This window comes from Felis catus, chromosome B3 (assembly GCF_018350175.1).
Source record: "Felis catus isolate Fca126 chromosome B3, F.catus_Fca126_mat1.0, whole genome shotgun sequence".
Classification (NCBI taxonomy): Eukaryota; Metazoa; Chordata; class Mammalia; order Carnivora; family Felidae; genus Felis; species Felis catus.
The window spans coordinates 43,592,677-43,613,448 of NC_058373.1; the positions used below are offsets into that span (position 1 = coordinate 43,592,677).

At 44.5% G+C, this 20,772-nt stretch overlaps 1 protein-coding gene and 1 long non-coding RNA gene across 2 annotated transcripts in view; both read left to right on the top strand.

The window, feature by feature from the left end:
• RORA (RAR related orphan receptor A) overlaps positions 1-20,772 on the top strand; it is a 718,773-nt gene that overhangs the window by 38,869 nt on the left and 659,132 nt on the right. The window lies entirely within an intron of this gene.
• The window catches only part of LOC123386284, a 35,076-nt gene continuing 29,244 nt past the window's right edge, over positions 14,941-20,772 (top strand). Inside the window, exon 1 of the long non-coding RNA XR_006600080.1 lies at positions 14,941-19,783. This is a non-coding gene — a long non-coding RNA (uncharacterized LOC123386284). The remainder of the gene's footprint in view (positions 19,784-20,772) is intronic.

Here is a 20,772-nt window from a genome sequence, read left to right on the forward strand (position 1 = left end):
TTCTTTAAGAAATTTCAATTTGTGAAATAATAATGTAGGTGGTAATTAGCGAGCGTGCGCTCTGCACCAAGGGTCGTACCAGAGGCTTCTTGTATCGTGTTTGCATCCTGTGTGATGATTGTGCAAGGGAAGTGCTGCTGTTCCTATTTTTAGATGAGGAAACAGAGGTTCAGAGCTTTGCCCAAAGCCACAGCAGTGGAGCCAGCATTTCAACAAAGGTCTCTGCGACTCTAAAGATTATGTTCTTTCCACTATGCAACGCTGCTTCCCAGGTGAAAACCCAGACGTACCAAATATCTCCCTGATGCATTTAGTCTTTGTTTAGAGATCATTAATTTATCAGCTGAAAGGCTAAGAATCTCAAAACTATACGGTCATAAGCTGTTGAAGATCAATCAGGTGTGGTTTTGTTTTTGTTTTTGTTTTTGTTTTAAGGATGCCAATGGGGAAAACAGATCCATATATACAAATGAAAGTATTTATACTTTGTATAAATTATATGTAAAATTATACACACACACACACATACGTGCAAGCATTCAACACTTTACCCATTGGGTGATATATAGGTTCTTCCTTGAATTGTTTATGTAACCAACATCTTTCATGGCTTTATTTTGTAGTGAAAGCATCTTCGGATATTTAAAGGTAAGCCTCGCCTTATGCAGGCACTGTCTATGCAAAATTTGTGTTAGTTTAGTTTTCATGATATATCATGCCTTCCATAGGTCCTGTAAAACGTTCAATTTCGGGGAATCCATTGGTGTTGCTTTTGTGGATGGGAAAACACTCGTTGTAAAGTGAGGAGTTACAGCTAGTTTTGTGTGTGCCTCCTAATTTTAGGTCTGAGTACACTGATGTTCTTAAAGCAGGACACAGTGATTTTTTTTTTTTTTCTGGACCAAGTGCTAATTTTTGGAGAAAATAATTTTGATTGACATGTGTGCGAATTTGCCTCAACAGGCTTTTGGGGTGAGGAACAGATAAACTTTAAAATGTATCATAGGGGAGCCTGGGTGGCTCGGTCGGTTAAGCGTCTGACTTCGGCTCAGGTCACGATCTTGCGGTCCGTGGGTTCGAGCCCCGCGTCAGGCTCTGTGCTGACAGCTCAGAGCCTGGAGCCTGTTTCAGATTCTGTGTCTCCCTCTCTCTCTGCCCCTCCCCTGCTTGTGCTCTGTCTCTCTCTGTCTTAAAAATAAATAAGCGTTAAAATTAAAAAAAAATAAAATGTATCATAGACTTCAAGTTAATTTCCTGTTTTGTTTTTTTTGTAATGTTTATTTAATTTTGAGAGAGAGAGAAAAAGAGTGTGAGTGGGGGAGGGACAGAGAGAGACGGGGACAGAGGATCTGAAGCAGGCTCCACGCTGACAGCATAGAGCTTGATGTGGGGCTGGAACTCATGAATGGTGAGATGGTGACCCGAGCTGAAGTTGGACGCTTCACCGACTGAGCCATCCAGGTGCCCCTCTAATTTATTCTTTTTATTAAGATTTGCAAAGTTTCCCATGGTATAGACATACATTAATTTATTTATCCCTATTGATGACTATGTACGTGGTTTACAGTGCAAACAATGCTGGAGTAATTATAGGTATCAATTCTACCTTTAATGTTTGGGGCCCCTTTTAGGCAGTGTTTCTCTTTCTTGCTGGGTCGTTGATATTGTGCTGGTCCCATATGGCTCCTCCTTCCATCAGCTTTTATTTATTTATTTTTATTTTTTGAAGTTTATTTTTATTTTTGTCCAGTTGGTTTCCATACAACACCCAGTGCTCATCCCAAAAGGTGCCCTCCATCAGCTTTTAAAATCACCTACTGTAGATCTACTCGGGGCTGGGACACCAAATAAGCAGGGCTGGTGAAGATCCTCTCTAGGACGAGAGTTCGTGGATGCTGAGTGGGAACCTGCAAATGGAGTGGCTGCATAGAAATGCTGTGTATTATTTATGTCTTCGTCCTTTATGTTCTCCATTAGGAGACTGTTAACCCTAGGAAAGCAAAGATCATCTCGTATTCATTTTTAATCTTTTATAACGTCAAGCATGGATGTAAAAATTCATTCAAGAACAATTTGAGCACTGTGTTAACACTGTAAAGTCAAAGATGATGAAGATGTGGTTTTAACCAGACTCTGGCTTGCCTCCTACCCCCCAGTAGGTGACCGAGAGAACCCAGGTGTCCTTCCTCATGTTTTCTTTCCCCAGTGCTGTGTTTTGTGTTTTGGTTTTTTTTTTTTTTTCCTTGTTCTGAAAAATTTAGGACTGGGTTCCTAGGTGCCTTTAGTTCTGAGAAGCTTGTAAAACATTTCTGCGTACTCCAGATATTAGCTCTTAATACTGATAATGGTGGTAAGGTTTTTGTTTTTTTTTTTTTTTTTCACACTGACTTGTGTTACTCATGTGTTGGGAGATGATGTCCTACTTCATTAAAAGTGTTTTGAGCTACTTGAGGGAGTGCCCTAGAGAACCATGGGATTCTTTTGAGATGCCCTGTTTGCTTATAAACGGTAGGGCCTTTTTTTATTATTTGCTCTCTTCCTACCGTAGACCTCATGTTTTCAAAGATTTTGATCACCCAACTGTATTTATTAGTGGTTATTTCCCAATTTCTGTTACTCACACAACATGAGGTCCTAGTTCCTGCCAAACAAGTAGCTGATATGGTTCCTGCCAAGAGATTTGGGTTAGCCTGGGTTAGTGTGGTAAAAGCAAAAGGTACCTTTTATTTCAGAAGTTTTGAAGTGTTTCGTGCAGTGCTACAAAACTCAGTAGTACCGGGGGATCCTGGATTGGGCACGGGCTGCCCTCGAGTGAGAATCCCCAAACTACAAGCCAGGGGTCAAACCCATCCACCTACTGCCTGCCTGTTTTGGGAAAGATTTATTGGAACACAGCACACCCGTTTGTTTACATATTATCGGAGGCTGCTTTCAAACTACAAGGGCGGAGTTGAATAGTTGCTACAGTGACTGTGGGGCCTATAAAGGCCAAAATATTTACTCTCTGGCCCTTGGCAGAAAACGTTCCCCCATCTCTGGTCTGGTCTAGGGGAATGCTGCTAAAGTGTGTGGAATAGGAAACCCCCTTCAAAGCAAGACAGCTTGGAGTTGGGTTTTGGAGTAGCTGGGGGCACCACAGGGAATGTACTGAAAGCTGCTAAAAGAAAAGGCTCAGGGAGAAAGGCATCGCCCAGAGCCTGTCGGGATCTTCCCTCCTGAGGGGCAAAGGGGGAAGGTCGCTAGGCCTTGAGGCAAGGAGTTCAGGGCTGTGTGAGTTGAGCATTACAAGAGAGGACAGTGGGGGAACTTCCTTTGAATTCTTTCCTTAGGACCAGCACAGAAAGAAATAGAAACATTGACAAAGTGAGACATTGGGCAGTTCTGTCTTCTTCCTCACAGAATGTTCTCCACAGCCCCCCAGGGTGCTTCTGGGGAAGCAACCAGATAAACAGCAGCTCTTGCCAACAGTGCAGGCTTGTAAACTTCTTTTCCTTCCCTTTTATGCCTGTGGTGACAAACATATGCTTTGAAGCATGAGATTTGATTATCCTGTCTTAGCGCTTATAAATACAAATGTGATTAATGGTCATAAAAAGCAGGTTGACAGTGTAAGACTAATTCTCAGCAAAGTAGCCCCTGTGCTGTTCTCTGGAAGTGCCTGGAAGTTCCTTACAGAGGCCTGTTGAACGGCGTGGGTGATGGCGGCCCCTTTCCCTACCCCAGTCTGGCTTCCCCTCCTGCTCTTCGTTTTTCCCTCAGCTCTCCCCATCCTCCCCTCCTTGATAATTAAAATCAGTGGATTTTCCCCTAGAGAGCTACCTGAGGTAAGAATCCGAGTCTCTTTGTCATGCCATTAATAGTCCGGAACTCTGCAGAAAGGCATTTGGCTGCATTCTCCATTCCCCACTTGGGCCTGGCGGGCCGCCTGTACATGTTGGGGAACAACACAGCCTAAATCCGGACAATTTGTATTTTAGTAGTGACGGGGATATTCGCTCTCTCCCTCTGTCATTTTGCATTAAAGACCTGCCACTAATAAAACTAATTAATAACTGCTGGCTCGGTGTGCAATAGTTGGACTTCTTAAACCTGGCAGGCTGCCACCGCTGCTTTTGAAAGAAGCACTTCATCTCTGTCACGGACAGGATGAATATTTCTCCACACTTCTAATTGGACAAAGTGCCTTTCAAACTCACTGGCATTTCGGAGAGAGCAGATAAGTAGTTTGTGTGCTCTCTAGATACAATCACCTCTCGGCTGCCTCCGACATGGGGAGCCGATTCCTGAGAGAAGCCTGCTCCAGGGGTCCTGAACGTTCTCTGCCTCAGTGATTCCTTCTGACGTTACCTCTGACCTCTGACCCCAGAGGGAGGGAGCCTCAGGAGCGCACCTAGGACCGGAGTTCTCATCACACTCTCCGTGTGTAGGAGGACAGGTTCTCAGGGAACCTCATGGGAGCGGCACAGTTAGCTGACAGAAGCGGGGAAACTTAGTGGAAAATACAGATTTCTAGAACTCTCCCCAGTCCTCTAAGTGAGAATCACCAGGGGCAGTGCTAGGGCATCTGCGTTTTCAACAGGCTTCCTAGTGGGTTCTGATGCACACCAGGAGCTCAGAACCACAGATAGAATCCAGGTGCTTTCAGCTCCTGGTACAGGGCAGTTTTTCTCTTCAGCCATTCACCAAGACATCTTACAAAAAATTTTTTTAATGTTTATTTATTTTTGAGAGAGAGAGAGAGAGAGAGAGACAGAGACAGAGACAGAGAGAGAGTGGGGGAGGGGCAGAGAGAGAAGGAGACCCAGAATCCAAAGCAGGCTCCAGACTCTGAGCTGTCCACACAGAGCCTGGTGTGGGGCTCGAACTCATGAACTGTGAGATCATGACCTGAGCCAGAGTTGGACGGTCAACAGACTGAGCCACCCGGGTGCCCTTCAAAACATCTTTTTAAATGACCCAAGTATGCAGAGTGCTATGCTAGGAGAGACCAGGGGGGAAGGAGTTTCTCGTCTAGTCAAAGATGCAACACAAATGCATACGAAAACTTAGATGGTAACAGTTAAATAATTAAATGCAACAAACGAATTGTGCTATACAGACATTTCACAGATGGACAGGTCTCCCCCCTTTCTAGTAGGGACCAACCCTAGAACGAACTTTAGTATTGGGTACTAAGTAACATAGTGTGTTTGTATTTCCCTGGGGAAGGTTAACCAGTGTACTTTGAAGCTGGGTGATGAAGGATACATAGGAGTTTACTGGGTAGAGAAAGGGAGTGTGCATGTCCAAGTGCTTGTTTGGTAAGAGATCAGAGGGAGGGAGGCACTTGCAGACTCCCCTCTCTGGGGCCATCAGAGCTGCGGTGAGGAGCTGCCATTTGGTTGGGTCCAAGTTACAGATAGGGATGTCCCAGAAGCCAGGAAGCCAGCATGAGCGAGGCCTTTGTCATGGTCCACGCAGGAGACGGCAAAGGCTGGGGTTTGATTCCTCCTGCAGTATGGACAGGCGTGTTAGTTTTGGTTATTTCAGTTGCTGATTGGGGACATGAGGTTTTCACGTGGTTGTGTGGGCTGAGGGCGGGAGAAACGAGGACACCACTGTAAGGTGTCTACTCTGGGGACCAGAGAGCTAGCAGTGCAGCAGCCAAAATATAGGTGCTATTGTAACACATGCCAACACGGGGAATAGAGAAGAACCACTCTGAGCACGGACTTGGCTGATAGGGAGTTTCTGATGAGAGCATTCTGGGCAGATTTCACTTCTTTGTACCACAGCAGCCCTGGTGTCATGAGAGACCCTCCGGTCTGGTTGCCCCAGACCCTGTGGTCTGGTTGCCTGTTAATGCTCATAGGGCAATCAAGATCAGATCAACAGGTCGGGAGGTTAACTACCATTTAGTCGGCCGCAGAGGCTCAGTGAAGTCACGGTGTCAGTAGTGATGATGCTCTCTGGTTCGTCATTGTGCCCAGGCTCGCAGGCTGCGAGCTCACTACAGCGACCAGAAGATGTTTGGAGTGTCTTTGCAGCCTGGGTTCGCTGCTTGCAGGTAACGCCTGCACGTTCCCTGTGTCTGCCACCTCAGGAAGTTCCTGAGCACTAGGAGCCAGAGAGTGGGAAGAACAGTCCTTCTTTGATTCAGCAAACATTCACTGTATCACTGACTCCATGCCAAGTACTGTCCTAGGGGCTAAGGATACACAATAAATAAAGCAAAGTTACTGCTCTCAAGGAGCTCCTGTTACATAGTTGGGGAGGTGGATCTGTAAATAGATAATTAAAATAGAGTGTTATAAGTACTAAAGCAGAATTATGTACCTGGCACATAGGTACCACAGAGCAGTAAGTGATTAAGCCTGAGGAGGAGGCTTGTCAAAGGAGGACGCTGAGGGGTGTCCAGGGGAGGCTTCCCGGAGGAGGTGATACAATTCATGAAGTTTGGGAGGATGACCCAACACTTTTCTAGCCCAGGCAAAGAGCACAGGGAATACAGAACAGCACTTGCTTCTTAAGCGTTCAGTGGGTGAGGGCAGCGTGCTGGTTGGAGGCTGGGCAGAGACAGAAGTGTGACTGCGAACACAGCTGGTATGGTTTCATGTACGGAATGGGCAATTTGGGGCAAAATCATGAAATGCAGCAGAATACATATAACTCATCCATGCGAAGCAGGTGCATTCTAACATCAGCTGTTCAGAGATGTGTTTATGAGTTCTGTGGAGGTGGGGATGGGGCTTTAGCAGGAGATGCTCTGTGTCTATTCCTTCCCAGAGGAGGAGAGTCATTATTGTCACGACAGTGGGGTGTGGGAACACTGGGACCCTTCCTTCTCTGTGAATTCCAAGGGTAGACAGATTTAGACCAGACGTGTGTCTGACGTGCGTGCAAGGAGACGTATGAAAGGAGGAGCATGATGGTTGAATATTCCTTATTCATGTAGCTGATTCCCCCCTCCTCAGTTATAATTGAGATGTAACTGACTTACAGCACTGTGTAAGGTACAGCATAGTGACTTGACTTACATTTGTTGTAAAATGAGTAACACAATGATTTTTGTCAACGTCCATCATTTCATATAGATGGAAAAAAAAGAAAAACAGATCTGTTTCCTTGTAATGAGAACTCTCAGGATTTACTCTCTTAACAGCTTTCAAATAGATGAAATGATGGTGTTGTTAACTGTAGGCCTTATGCTGTACAGTAAGTACATCCCTAGTACTTACTTATCTTGTGACTGGAAATTTGTACCTTTTGACCATCTTCCTCCAATACCCGCCCCCCCCCCATACAAAGCTGATCTCTTTTTCTGTGAGTTTGTCTTATTTATTTTTAGATTCCAATTTCACCAGTTCCAATTCCAGTTCTCACTGTATGTGAGATCTGTCTTATTTCACTTAGCAAAATGCTTCAGGGTCCATCCATGTTGGCACAGATGCCAGGATTGCGTTATTTTTTATGGCCAAATAATATTCCATTGTGTATACACCACAACTTACTTATCCATTCGTCCATTGATGGACACTTAGATTGTTTCCATCCTGAGCACTTATTTCGTGAATAACATAGGATGAGGTGCTCTTAACAGTGATGAAGATTCTTTCTGGTCTCTGCCCTTAGAACATAATCATTTTTAAAAGATATACAAATAATCAGAATAAGTGAGGGAAAAAAAAGAGCCTGTGCAAAGTGCTTTTGAAAGGAAGAGGGAAAAGTGATTCTAATGGGGGGCTGAGAGGAGGGACTGGAAAGTCTTTAGCTATGTTTCCTGCCAGTCATGAGCCGCTCAAAAAAATTTTGTAAATTTTAAAGTAATTTTGGACTTGAAGAACTGTGGCAAAAATAGTACAAAGGGCTCCTGTCCACTTCTCAACAAGTTCACCCAAAATTAACATCCCACACAGTATCCTCATGGTACAGTTATCAAAACTAAGCAGTTAACGTCGGCACAATGTCACCACCTGACCTACAGACCTCATTCAGACTTCACGTCTTTCCACCAGTGTCCTTCTTCTGTTCCCAATTCCAGCCTAGGATCTCACATTACATTTGCTTGTCTTGTCCCGTGGTCTCTCCCAACTTGTGACAGTTCCTTGGGTTTTCCTCTGTTTTCATGATCTTGACCTTGAGAAGAGCGCTAGTTACATATCTCATAGACTGTCCCTCAGCTTGGGTTATCTGGTGTTTTCTCATGGTTAAGCGGAGGCCAGGATTTGGGGGAAGACCATCGAGGTGAAATGCCCTTTGCAGCACATTATGTCAGAGGAACAGGACATTGATTTGTCCCATTTCCAGGGATGTGGGCCTTGATCCCCTACTTAAGGTCATGTCTGCCGGGCTTTTCCGCTGTAAAATCATTTATTTTTTGCCTTTGTAATCAACAAATACTTTGGGGAGGCAAAGATCCTGTTACTCTTTAGACTTCAGCACAGGCCACTTTCAAATCTGTGCCTTGGCTCACTCCAACCTCCTCTGTTTCCAGACTCAGCATTGCTGCTTCATGGTGATGCTCTGTCTTTCATCTTCCCACAATTTGGCTGGAGGAAATAAACACACACACCATGGATGTTCCTAGGGTGACGGTGGCAGGTGGAAAGCATTGCTTTTATTTATGTAGGGAGGAAACGGTGCTCAGGGCTAGCAGTTTGTCCAAATGCACTTTTCCAAATGAACATCTATACTTCTTGGCTTTGGTATCGTGGAAGCGGCACTGAACTGGGGGAAGCAAGACGTGGGGCCCTGTCTGCTTCTGACAGTCCTTGGCTGTGTGACCCCAGGCAAGGAACTTCAGTACTCTGGGCCTTGGTTTTCCTAAAGTGGAGGGGGCCATATTAGATAATTCCTGGGGTGACTTTCAGCTCTAACTTTCTGTGGTCCCCTGGCGAAATTGCCCCCAGGGCTAAGACTCTAGCTCTAATGAGGAAAAAGTGAGTTATAATGGAGTAAAGAAAACAAATATGGAGAGCGTCTTGGTGTTATATGACCTTGGAGTCTCCGATAATTGAGACATCTGATAAGGGTGGTTTGAAATCAGACTAATGAATGAGAAGTGAATTGCTATTTTCAAAGTCTAACAAAAGGATACACATCCAATTATGTTGGATGGTTGTAAGGGTGGACGAGCTCTTTATGCTTCAAGACTTTTACTTTCTGTAGCTTTTCAGAAGATTAGATTGCCTGTAGCTACCCAATCTGAAATTTCCACTCCAGTACTACTGTAATGCCCTCTTTCTTTGGAGGCGTGTAGATACCTCTTCCACAGTAGATTGTGGGCAACATCTTCATCCCTACCATATGGCCGTATGCTTAAAGCTGAACATGGAAATGACCTACTTTACCTATGTCTTTGCCAAAGCTAACCCTGGGCATTGCAAACTCTTTCTTGGCTCTGCTTATGAAAATGTGTGTTCTTTGCTGATAGGCATGTCACTTAAAAGATGGCAACAAAGTCCGGACTGATTTTAGAGCATGACTTTCCAACCTTCTTTGCTGTTGTGTAAGCACTGGAATGGTTAGAATCCTGTCTCCTCCAGTCCTTTTCTGCTAGTTGACTGTTTTTCACTTTAGTACTGCTTTCGGCCTTGTGAGTTTTTACCTTGGTTTAATTTATCATTTCAAGTACTTGCCTGTATCATTTGCAATTTGTATCCTTTCAGAAGGATGAAAAGAGAGCTAAATATTCTTCCAGGAGATGTGTTTTTGGGAGAGGGCTCTCTTTAAATGGGCTGTTCTTTATTCTCAAATAGAGCAAGACAAACTCAGCATCACTAAGATACAGGTGCTGGGTTTCTGGCCAGGCTGTAAACAAATGAAATTTCACCACTTCCTTATTACTCTTTTGCATTTTACTTCATTCTGGTAATTCTCCTATATACTATTAGATGGCTGGCGAAGTTTGAGAGGTCTAACCATATTTTGGCACTACACTGGGTACTGGAACATAAAGGCAGACAATGCATGGGCCCTCCACCGTCGAGGTGCTCATGTTCTGCTAAGCAATACAGTGAAAATAAAGAATTTCAATAGCCAGGTACTACATGCTGCCACAGACAAACGCACAAAAATAAAGAGGTAAGACAGAGGAAGAAATTTTTAACCACCTCTGGGAAAGAAGAATTCAAAGAAAGCTTTCTGAAGGAGATACTGTCCGAGGTGGATTTTACATGATAAAGACAACATTACCAGGAAGAAAACTGGGAGGAGCACATGAACACTATGGCCATGGAACCCAACTTACACATGGCCCCATGACCTTGTGGGGTTTTAAGCACTTGAACCGTGCAGGATGTTGCATAGTCTAATTGGCCTGTGTAATTCTTATAGACCCCTTTTTAGAAGACATTCTCACCGGCAGAGAAGATATTGTTTCTTTGAAAATAAGAAATAAATTAGAAATAAATGGTGCCAGGATAAAGGAGGTCTACTGATAATCCGACCCATTTGTACCAATATCCATGCAGCCACTCTCTACTTGCCTTTATGTGTTTTTAAGGCATACTTTTCTAGCCTCTATAATGTAATAATTGTGGCCCTCCACTTTTGTGTTCTTACTGTCTTTTTTTTATATCATGTTGTAAGTGAGTCAGGAGGACCTGAAGGTGACCATCCAAGGGTCTTTACCGGCTATATCCATTTATTTGAACTTTGACATTTCTTGCACAGTTAAAAGTCATCATTGAATCCCTTTCATCAGTCAGTTCACCACACACATATTGAGCATTTATTGTATGTCTGGTATTGTGCTAAATAAATCCCTTGTGGTCAAACTCCCTGGTCTCAGGTCTTAAAAATTATCGAAGACCTTTAAGAGCTTTTGTTTATATAAATTCTATTTACTTATATTTGCCATCGTGGAACTGAAAATGGGGAAAAAAAGTTTTAAAATATATTTATCTTAAGATAATAATAAATCCATCTCATTCTAACACAAATAACATATTGTAATGAAAACAATGACTGTTTTCCAAGACAAAAACAAAAGAGTAGCATTCTTTTTTTTTTTTTCTTTAAATTTTTGCACATAATTCCTTTTATGTCTGGCTTAATAGAAGACAGCTGGATTCTGAACTCTGCTTCTACATTCAGTCTTGTCTCGGTACCACACGTCCTGAAGCCTCTGGAAAACTCTGCTTCTTATGATAAGTATTATTATGAAAATAGTTTTGACCTCATGGATTTCCTTGCAAGAGTCTTGGGGACCCCTAGGGGTATAGGGACCACACTTTCGGGAACTGCTGCGCCCTTCCCGTCTGTAGAGCAGAGATGCCCACACACTGGAAATGGCTCGAGGGGAGCCCGGGGAGGCAGAGCTGCAGACCCATGACCTCCCATCTGCATCGCGCCCCGAAAGATCAGGCCACAGAAGTTTCATGTGACTGTGTTTCTTTAGGTTTAAATCCACATAAGAAGAGAGACTGCACGTGTTTAGGTTTTCTTCTGCCAAAGGAAAAAAGTATGTGGATGAGACAGGGTCATGGAAAAACACTAAATGATGGGGTATACCAAAATGTTTTCATCCCAACCAAAGATATTTCAGAAATTGTATGTATTCATACAGTTAGCTATTCAAGGACTCTGTCGTTGGTGTGATGTTTCTATTTACCAGATATCTTTTGGTAGTTTTTTTTTTTTTAACTTTTTTAATGTTTATTTTTGAGAGAGAAGGAAAGGCAGAGCGTGAGCAGGGGAGGGGCAAAGAGAGAGAGGGAGACACAGAATCTGAAGCAGGCTGCAGGCTCTGAACTATCAGCACAGAGCCCAGCATGGGGTTCGAACTCACAAACTGCGAGCTCATGACCTGAGCCGAAGTTGGTCACTTGACAGACTGAGCCACCCAGGTGCCCCATCTTGGTAGTTTGTTTGGTTTTTGTCAGTTATATGAAGGCTTGTTTTCTGTTTTTACCAATTCATAATTGTTCATAGTTTCTTCATAGAGAAAAGCTGTTACCTTTAAGAAGTTTTTTTGGGATGATGGTTTATTTTAGAGTTAAGTTGATCAAAATACCAAAAACAGCTTTTTGCAGTAATACTTTACAGGCATTCCGGTGAACACAGTACAATCAGTATTTTTCCTATATCCATGAAAGAAACCGGTACGAGAATTCTAGACAAAGTTGATATATTTATCTGTACTCTTTAGTTCATAAAATGGAATTTGGTCAGTCTTGGATTATATTTTGAAATATTTAGGGCGAGGTAGTTAAAATGTTTTAAAAGTTAACGAGGGAGAAAAGATGAAAGACTTAATTTCCTTGGACTTGAATAGCTCAAGTTGAAAGCCTCTGTATTCAATTTTCCTTGACTTCTGTTGGTTGGTTTGGGGTTTTTCTTGGCCTGGGATTGAATATTTTACGTCACTTTAGGAAAGTCAGGATGTATCCAGCTTTTGAAGTAATAACCTAGATTTATAGTTGAATGGATTTAGAATCAAAGGATTTTGAAGAACACATATTAGGTCTGTTACTCTTTTTTTTTTTTTTTTTTTTAATACCACTAACAGAGAATCAGAGTATTCTAAACACTCTTTCCGGTGGAGCTCTTGGAAGTCCTTCTAAGGCTACAAATTAGAAAATGGGAGGAAAATTTTTTTTTCCTCCTTTACTCTTTCCCTTCCTGTCTTCCTTCTTTCTCTCAATTTCCTCTTTTTTCTTTACTTCTGTTTTTTAAGAAATTTCTTCATACTTTCCCTCTCAGATTTGCAACAATCAAAAGCCCATTAAGATGTAAAAACAATGATGTGATGGAAAGCGGGCCCTGGTGCTGACAGCAGTATTTTTCACATAGTTGTGAACATGTGTGCAACCACAAATTAGTCTTTGGTTCAACTATCTGTAGTAATGGTCCAGTGATTTATACAAGCCCAGTTTCAAAACAAAGTCTGAGTGTGCAGACCACAAAAATTATAAACATATTTGAAGACGTAGGGTGAGAGACCCAAGCCTATCAGTATTTTTAAAGACAGACTTCTGCAAACACAAGTTTTCACTCACCTGCTTTTCTAAGTGCATTTCCCTCGAAGTCCCTTTGTGTTCCCTTGGAGCATCGAATCCCCCTCCTCTGCCAGAAGGAACATTATTGGCCCATGCTGAAATGTTCTAGATGTAAACATCAGAGCCCCTGCCATTTCACAGAAGGCAGGTTATAAGCACTGAATGGTCGTGTAGGGATTTATCTCTGAAGTGTCTCTTAAATCTTAAATCCCACCAACCCTGTTCCCTTCTTCCTCACCAGCCCCCTGAACCCCGAACTGTGGGAACAGGCATTCCGTAGATGCAGGGTGGCAAATATTCCGGAGGCCGGTAACATTAAAAACAGGTCAAGACTTACACAGCATTAACATTCCTATCAAGACTTTTGTACATCTTTGGACCGTGTATGGATGCCAGCCATCATTTCGATAACAGCGATGATAATAGTAGCCATTGTTATTGAATGCCGTTGTGTGCCAGACATCATGTTAGCCACTTTATATTTATTATCTCTTTTAATTATGAAATTGAACAAATCTATAAGGTAAGTATTATTATTTTCCCATTGTACAGATGAAGAAATATCAGCTTGCCCAAGCCCACAGTGCTTCATTAGCAGGGAAAAATATTTCATCTTCCCAGACAGGTTTACTTGAATGGCTGGCCTTCTGATATGCCAGGAAACGGAACCTACTCTCTGAAAACCAAATATCCCCCTAGTCACTGCATTTAGAAGACCAGGTTTTCATTTTGATCCAAGTGAAACTAAATGAGTTAGAGCCCCTCCCCCCAATATTGGCAGAGCTCATTACTTAAATGAGAGTAGGGTGGTAAGCAGAGGGCAAGCCCCACAGTCCACCAGTAAGAGAACGTTGGAGTACATCGTATAGCCTCTGGACTATGGGGTGTTGGGCCTCACTGACCTGGGAATGGATTCAGCATATGTTAAGTGCTAAAAGTTTTAGAAATGAGTGTGTGTGTTTATTCCATTTTTATTAACGAAAGAATGTGTGTGTGTGTGTGTGTGTGTGTGTGTGTATGAGTTTAGTAAATGGTGTGATGATGTACGACTTATACAAACTGAACCATTGACATTGGTGATCTCTGGAAGGCAGAAGAAGCCTTCAGTCAGAGTGAGACAGGAGGAGCATTATTTTCTTTATGTAAGCCCTCATCGACTCTGTGACCTGGGTGAACACTTACCTTCGTGGGCCTCAGTTTCCCCATGATTTTTAAAAAATTTTTAAAAGGTATTTATTTTTGACAGAGAGACAGAGCGTGAGCAGGGGAGGGGCAGAGGGTGAGGGAGACGCAGAATCTGAGGCAGGCTCCAGGCTCTGAGCTGTTGGCACAGAGCCTGACGCAGGGCTCGAACTCATGAACCATGAGATCATGACCTGAGCTGAAGTCAGGCGCTCAACCCACTGAGCCACCCAGGTGCCCCTTGGTTTCCCCGTGTTTAACATGAGAGAACCAGACTAGCGGTATCCTGAGTCTCTCTGGCTCTTCTGTTTTGTGAAGCACAGTGAGAGGCTGTGCTGGCAAGGTAGGTAGGTACCTGTGCTCACTGAGGCCTGGGTGCCAGAGTCCCGTGAGCCCAGCGTTCTCAGGGCTGACGGTGTGGCCCCAGTGATGCCTTCAGTTAGAAGTGCTCCCCGAGGCCGGCTCCAGCTTTTGCCTGATGAGCTCTGTGCTCTTGGCAAGTGTGCACTCACATAATTAAGCTATGTCCTCTGAAAGAGTATTTTCTTGCCAGCCATAGCACGGACCCAGAGTCTTTCCTTCTTCCACTGGTATGTTGATGTCATTGTTTATACTCTGTAAAATCGTTAAGGATATTCTTATCTTAAAAATCAGTAGAGGGGCCCCTGGGTGGCTCAGTCAGTTGAACATACGACTTCGGCTCAGGTCATGATCTCATGGTTCATGGGTTCGAGCCCCGTGTTGGGCTCTGTGCTGACAGCTCAGAGCCTGGAGCCTGCTTCGGATTCTGTGTCTCCCTCTCTCTCTGCCTCTCCCCCACTCATGCTCTGTCTCTCTCTGACTCTCAAAAAAAAAAAAAAGTAATAAAAAAATTTAAAAAAAATTAGTAGAGTAGTTAAAAACATGGGCTTTGCAGTCAGGCCCATTTGAGCTCAAATTCCAGCGTTGCTAACTGAGTCACTGTGGGCAAGTTATTTAACCTCTCTGGGCTCAGTTTTCTCATCTAGAAAATGGCAGTAATAATACCTCAGGGGGCTTTTGTGAGGATTAGATATTATGCTTAAAAATAGAGGCCTCAGTGCCTGGAACATAGGAGGTCATCAATAAACATTGGCTATTAATCAGTAAAATTCTGCTCCCCCCAGGGAATAGATGCAAGTTGAAAATGTGGAGTTGGGTGGCTGAAGCTTACCTGGGTCTGGGAAGGTGCTGTTGGGCACAGGAGACCATCATTCCATCTCTGGGCTGATTGAAGTTGGTTGATAATGATGACAGATGCAAGTATTAGAACTTTATGTCAGAGTTTATTACAGAAAGTTTTGATCACGGTCAAATACTGGTTCCTAAGAATCATCTGTGTGTTATTAATTCTGGGTCTTTGTTTCCCTTTGTTTAATTGCTCTATGAGCCCCTCTCCTTTTCCTCTCCTTTCCTCCTTCCAGCCAGTGAGGGGAGAAGTCTGTTTCCAGTACAGTAGCGACTCCTGGTCTCCAGTGGCAATTAGACCTGCTAATCCTTATTAAGAGCCTTGTATGGCCACTGCCTGTGTTAAGAGCAAGGGAGCAATGTCGGTATGCATCAGTTCTATTCTTTTTTGTTTTCATGTTTGTTTATTTATTTTGAGAGAGAGCATGTGTGTTTGCGTGTACACGTGTGTGCGAGCGAGCGAGGAAGGAGCAGAGATGGAGTGAAAGAGTCTCAGGTAGGCTCTGAGCCAGGTGCAGAGCTCGACTCAGAGCTCCCCGTGGGGCTCAAACCCACGAACCATGAGATCATGACCTGAGCTGAAACCAAGAGTTGGTCGCTTAACAGACTGAACCACCGAGATGCCCACCCTCCCGGAGTCCTATTCTTAAAGAGCCTTACTATCTACTGGGTTGGACTGAGAGACAGCTCATCATAAGAGAAGGCAGAATGTAAGTAGGGTCCTCTGAGGGTGGCTGGGACATGACAAATTCTAACAGGAGACAGCAGGCAAGGTTTCCCAGAGGAGGCCTTTGAGCTGGGCCTGGGGGAAAGGGTGAGCTGTACATTGCTCGCTGGGGGAATAGTGATGAGCAAAGTGTGAAGCTCATAGAGTAGGTAGTGTGCCTAGTAAACGGTGAGTTGCCCTAGGATATCAGAGTTACCGTGTCTGTGACTGCCATGATCAGGATGGAAATGTTTTTCAGTCTCACCTGCCAGTACAGATCTCCTGGGGAGCTTGCTAAAACTTCAGATTCCCTGGCTTCTCACCTATTGACTCAGACTCAGTGTGAATAATGCACTTCTGAACGATGGATTTGAAGAGATGGGGAGGGCCAGTTTAAGAAGAGCCTTGAATATCATTCAGAGTTTTGACTGTGTTTGACTTTGTATCCCATTGGCATCTGATAATATTTTTAACTAGCTCTTTTTGTGCGGACCTAGAAGATTCACACTGCAAATGATATCTGGGTGGTTCTAGGTCACTGGTTCCTAATGTGAGGTCAAGGATAGCTTGGGGTCCATGAAGACTTTAATGGGTCTCTTCAAGCTATTTTAGGTGTTTCTAAAAATTCAATGCAAGTTAGGCAGTTTTCTATCCTTCATAAATTTGTAACTAGTTTAGTCCTTTTTTTTGGTGTGGAACTGTATTAACACAGTGTGGTAACACGGATAAGGTGAGGTAGCACCGTGCACTGGTTAAAAGCACAGATTTTGGAGACAGATCTGAGTTCTTCAATTTATTTCATGGCCTTCCAACCCTAAGATCTCAAGGTACTTCACCTGTGTGATCTTGTTTCCCCGAGTGTGAAATGGGGATACTCCTAGTACCCAGCTCATGGGGGTGTGGGGAGGATTCCATGGGAGAATGATGCACGATGCCTGACATGCAGAAAATGCTCAAAAGATGCTATTCTTATTAAGCTGTCTCATGGAAAAATAATTACATATCACTATGTGTAATTTTGTTTGGGAGCAAAACTCAGGGGAGTAATAATAACAATAAAGGAGACTCACAAGTGAAAAGTTTGGAAAGCTCCTCAAAGGGCTTATTTGGGCCACGGCATCTAGAGCAGAGAGCAGACATGCCTTTCCTTAGCTCCCCTAGTCTAGGATAGATGGTCCTCGGAGGACCCTCGCGCTTAAGCTCTGCCTCTGGAGCGTGATTTATCCTGGAAGTGGTTCTAATGGAAAATAATAGAAAACTACTTGCCAGGAGAAGAATCCAATGAGAGTGTGTATTTACTTTGGGCGATTTTCCCATCGCGCTGTGTTACCCTGCCAAGAAGTTAAAAATAGTGGTGATAAGCAATCTGTGAATCGGTCCCTCTTGGGGTGGCAAGGGTCAAATGAAAGTAGAATTGTTCCTCGGGGCCCCTGAGGACTCCACTTCATCCCCCTTTTAACCCTCTTGCGGCTTCTGTTGGCTGCTGCCCGGCCTGTCCCATCCACTCCTCAGACTTGTCCTAGGCGGCCTATGTTAGACCTGCCGGGTTTGGATGGCCTCTTGCTTTAAATACACTGTTTGTAACCAGTAATTTATGTTTTCGTGATACTTCGTGTAACAGCTGGTCTTTGTGCAGCTGTAATAAGGGAATAACGAAATACATGGTATTTGTACCAGCGGCTGTAGTGTTTGTCATTTCGTATATGGATTGCAGTCGTAGGAAGCATGTAAAATTCCAAAGGGTATTTTTTTTCCTCTTAAAGATAAGCCCTAGCATATTAAATATTCATCTGCTGTGGAAGAACACTATACTATCTTTTTGTTTCCTTCACCCTTATTTTCTCATGGAAATATATTCAGATGTCTACAATATGTATTGTTCTCATAAAATGCTCCTCATTACAACCAGTCCCCTGAGCAAAACTTAAAAATCTTCATCAACAGCTGTTCCAAAATATGCTAATCTGCGTGCCCTTCAGCCTATGGGGTCATAGCTAAAGAACACCCGCGGAACACGGTTGCACACTTGCCTCCCGAATTCCTTCGACCCCGGTCAGGCTCGTGGCTTTGAGCTGTGGGTCAGGTGCAAAGGACTGACGGCCCAAAGAACCTTTGCCCTTTTAAAGAATTGCTTCTCGTCCCCACTACCTCATTTCCAAAGGTGATGTTTGGTGTCTTGTGTTGTTTCTCATTGTTTGGCCCAGCTGCAGGGACTGGGAGGGCAGGTGATCCAGACCTCTCTTCCGAAGACGCGATAAAGCCAAGGCTGCTGCTGAAGGCCGTCAGGAGGAGCAGTGGGGGAAAGTGAGCAGGGTGTTGTAGGTTCTTGGAAGAAGTCCCCTCCAACCTCCGCCCCGCTGGATAGTATCAGTCAAATGGCCCTAGCAGCTCTGTGGAAATCATCAAGTGGGAAGGGTGGGGTGGGGACCAGTGAGCTCTGATACCACACATCTGGGCAATGTGTGCTCTTCCAATGAAGTTCCCTCCAGATCACTCCAGAACAAGGATTCTCAAAGTGTGGCCGGGACAGCAGCCGCAGCGACATCTGGGTGTTGCCTTGAAATGCAGATTCACACCTCCAGAAGTCTAGGGGTGGGGCCTGGGACCCGAGCTGTGGGGCCCGCAGGTGATTGTGATGCTTGCTTAGGGCTGAGAGGCACTTACCGATCTCATCTGGCTCTCCGGTTCCTCGCAAAATAACAAAGGCGTCGTGGCCTACCTCCTGTGTGCCCGCTGATGGGTGTAGGGCTGTGAAGGACAAAAAAGAGGCACAGACCCGCTTTCTGCCCTGAGAGAGTGTGCCGGCTGACTGCGGGGCAGGCCTGGTATAGTTCTGAAGGTCGCGGTGCGTAGGAGCCGGTACATTGCCGTGTCCTGGTGCCTGGAAGGAAGATAGGCTCTTGAGTTGGACAAAAGAAGGTTCAGATCCTGCCTTTGCTTGTCACTAGCTGCCTGAACCAAGCGAATAACATTAAGTTTTACTGTGAGGAATGAAAAGTAGCCGGTGCCCCATTCGCTTTTGTTTCTGAAGATACTGAGGATATAAAACTATGAAGGATGTCTCTGGGCATTATCTAGCTCCAGTGATACTTCCCTTTGTTCCCGTTAAAATTTGAACCACATGACCTCACTTTCCTCAGTCAGCATTAACATTGGTTTCTCTCACTGCTGCCAGTGCTAGTATTGGGATACTGCTATCATCATGGCTGACGTCTTTTGAGCACGTTCAGCGTGCCAGGCACTGTTCTGAAGACTATCCACGTACTCTTCGTATACTTTCACAACAATCCTGTGAGAGAAGCCTGGTAGGCAAAATTATGCCCTCTCAGGATGATTACACCCTAATCCTCAGAACCTGTGACTACGTTACTTCCAGATGTGGTAAATTAAGGTTGAGATGGGGGATTATCCTAGAAGATCTGCGTGGGCCCCACGTAACAAGGGCCTTGTAAGAAGGAGGCCTGTAAGCGGTAGCAGGGAGATATCATGGTGGAGGCAGCCAGAAACGGGGAGGGGGGTGTGCGGTGAAGCGTGTGAGTGAGGAGTTTGAAGGTGCTACACCACTGGCTTTGAGAACGGAAGGAAGGGCCGTGAGCCATCGACTGCAGGTGATCTTGCAAAACTGGAAAAGGGAAGAAGGTGAATTTTCTTCAGAGCCGCCGGAAGGAGCATAGCCTGCCGACGCCTTGATTTGAGGGCCTCCAGAACCGTAAGTAATGCTTTTGTATTGATTTAAGCCACAGAGTTTGTGGTGATCTGTTTCGGTGCCATCCAAAAGTGGTATAGGAGGTCTCTTACTGTCCCTGTGTGGGACTCGTGGGGGAACTGGCTTTCGGAAAGACCAGAGTAATTCCCACAGGTCCCTCAGCTACGAAGCAGTATGAGGGGGAATTGTGCCCAAATCTGGCTCCGGAGCCCAGACCTGGGAGCTCGTGTGATACTCAGCACCTTTGCGGGAGTAGGTGTCTTGCTTCGAACACTGCCTTCTGGACTTTCTTTTCTGTTACACTGTCCTAGCAGAGTTGGCTTAAAGGTTCACATCCGACTGAACTTGGTGATGAAATCAGGTGAATTTTTCTGTACTGTACTCTTAATGTGAGCTGTTTACTCTCTTCTAAGGCATTTGGTAAAGAAGGCAGTTTCTGGAGGTGGTGTTGAGGGAAAAACAGGAAGTGGTTTTAGCATCCAATACAGATCCATCAGCTGATTGAGAAAGAGCCAAAAAAGAAAGTGCTTTTTCATGAAAATGGGGTGGAGAAAACAACAACTGAGAAACACTGAGGCCAAGGAAGCCTTGTAAGGCTGAAGAAAGCCTCAGAGTGGTTTAGCTATCCCGCTGAAGTGTGTTGTTCGTTTGTTGGTGGAGGAGAGGGGCAGAGAGGAGATGTTGTTTTTCCTCTCTCTCTTAGTAAGTCTGCCCTCTGGGAGCAGACAGACCAGGAGTCTGGAGAAGAGGCTGCAGAAACGACTGCCGAGAGAGAAGCTGCTGGGGTGGGGGGCTGGGGAGGATGCCAGGCACAGAGGCATTGTCAGGACCCCAAAGAGCCGAGCTCCAGACTGAATATTTTAATATCAAAGTCAAAGCAAGGCCCCAGAGAAGCCCAGACTGTCTTTGAAGGTATCTACAGAGATGCAAGAGGGAAGGGCCTAGAATGGCAATGTTTAAGGCAAAAGAAGGCCCAGTGCAGGGACCAGCAT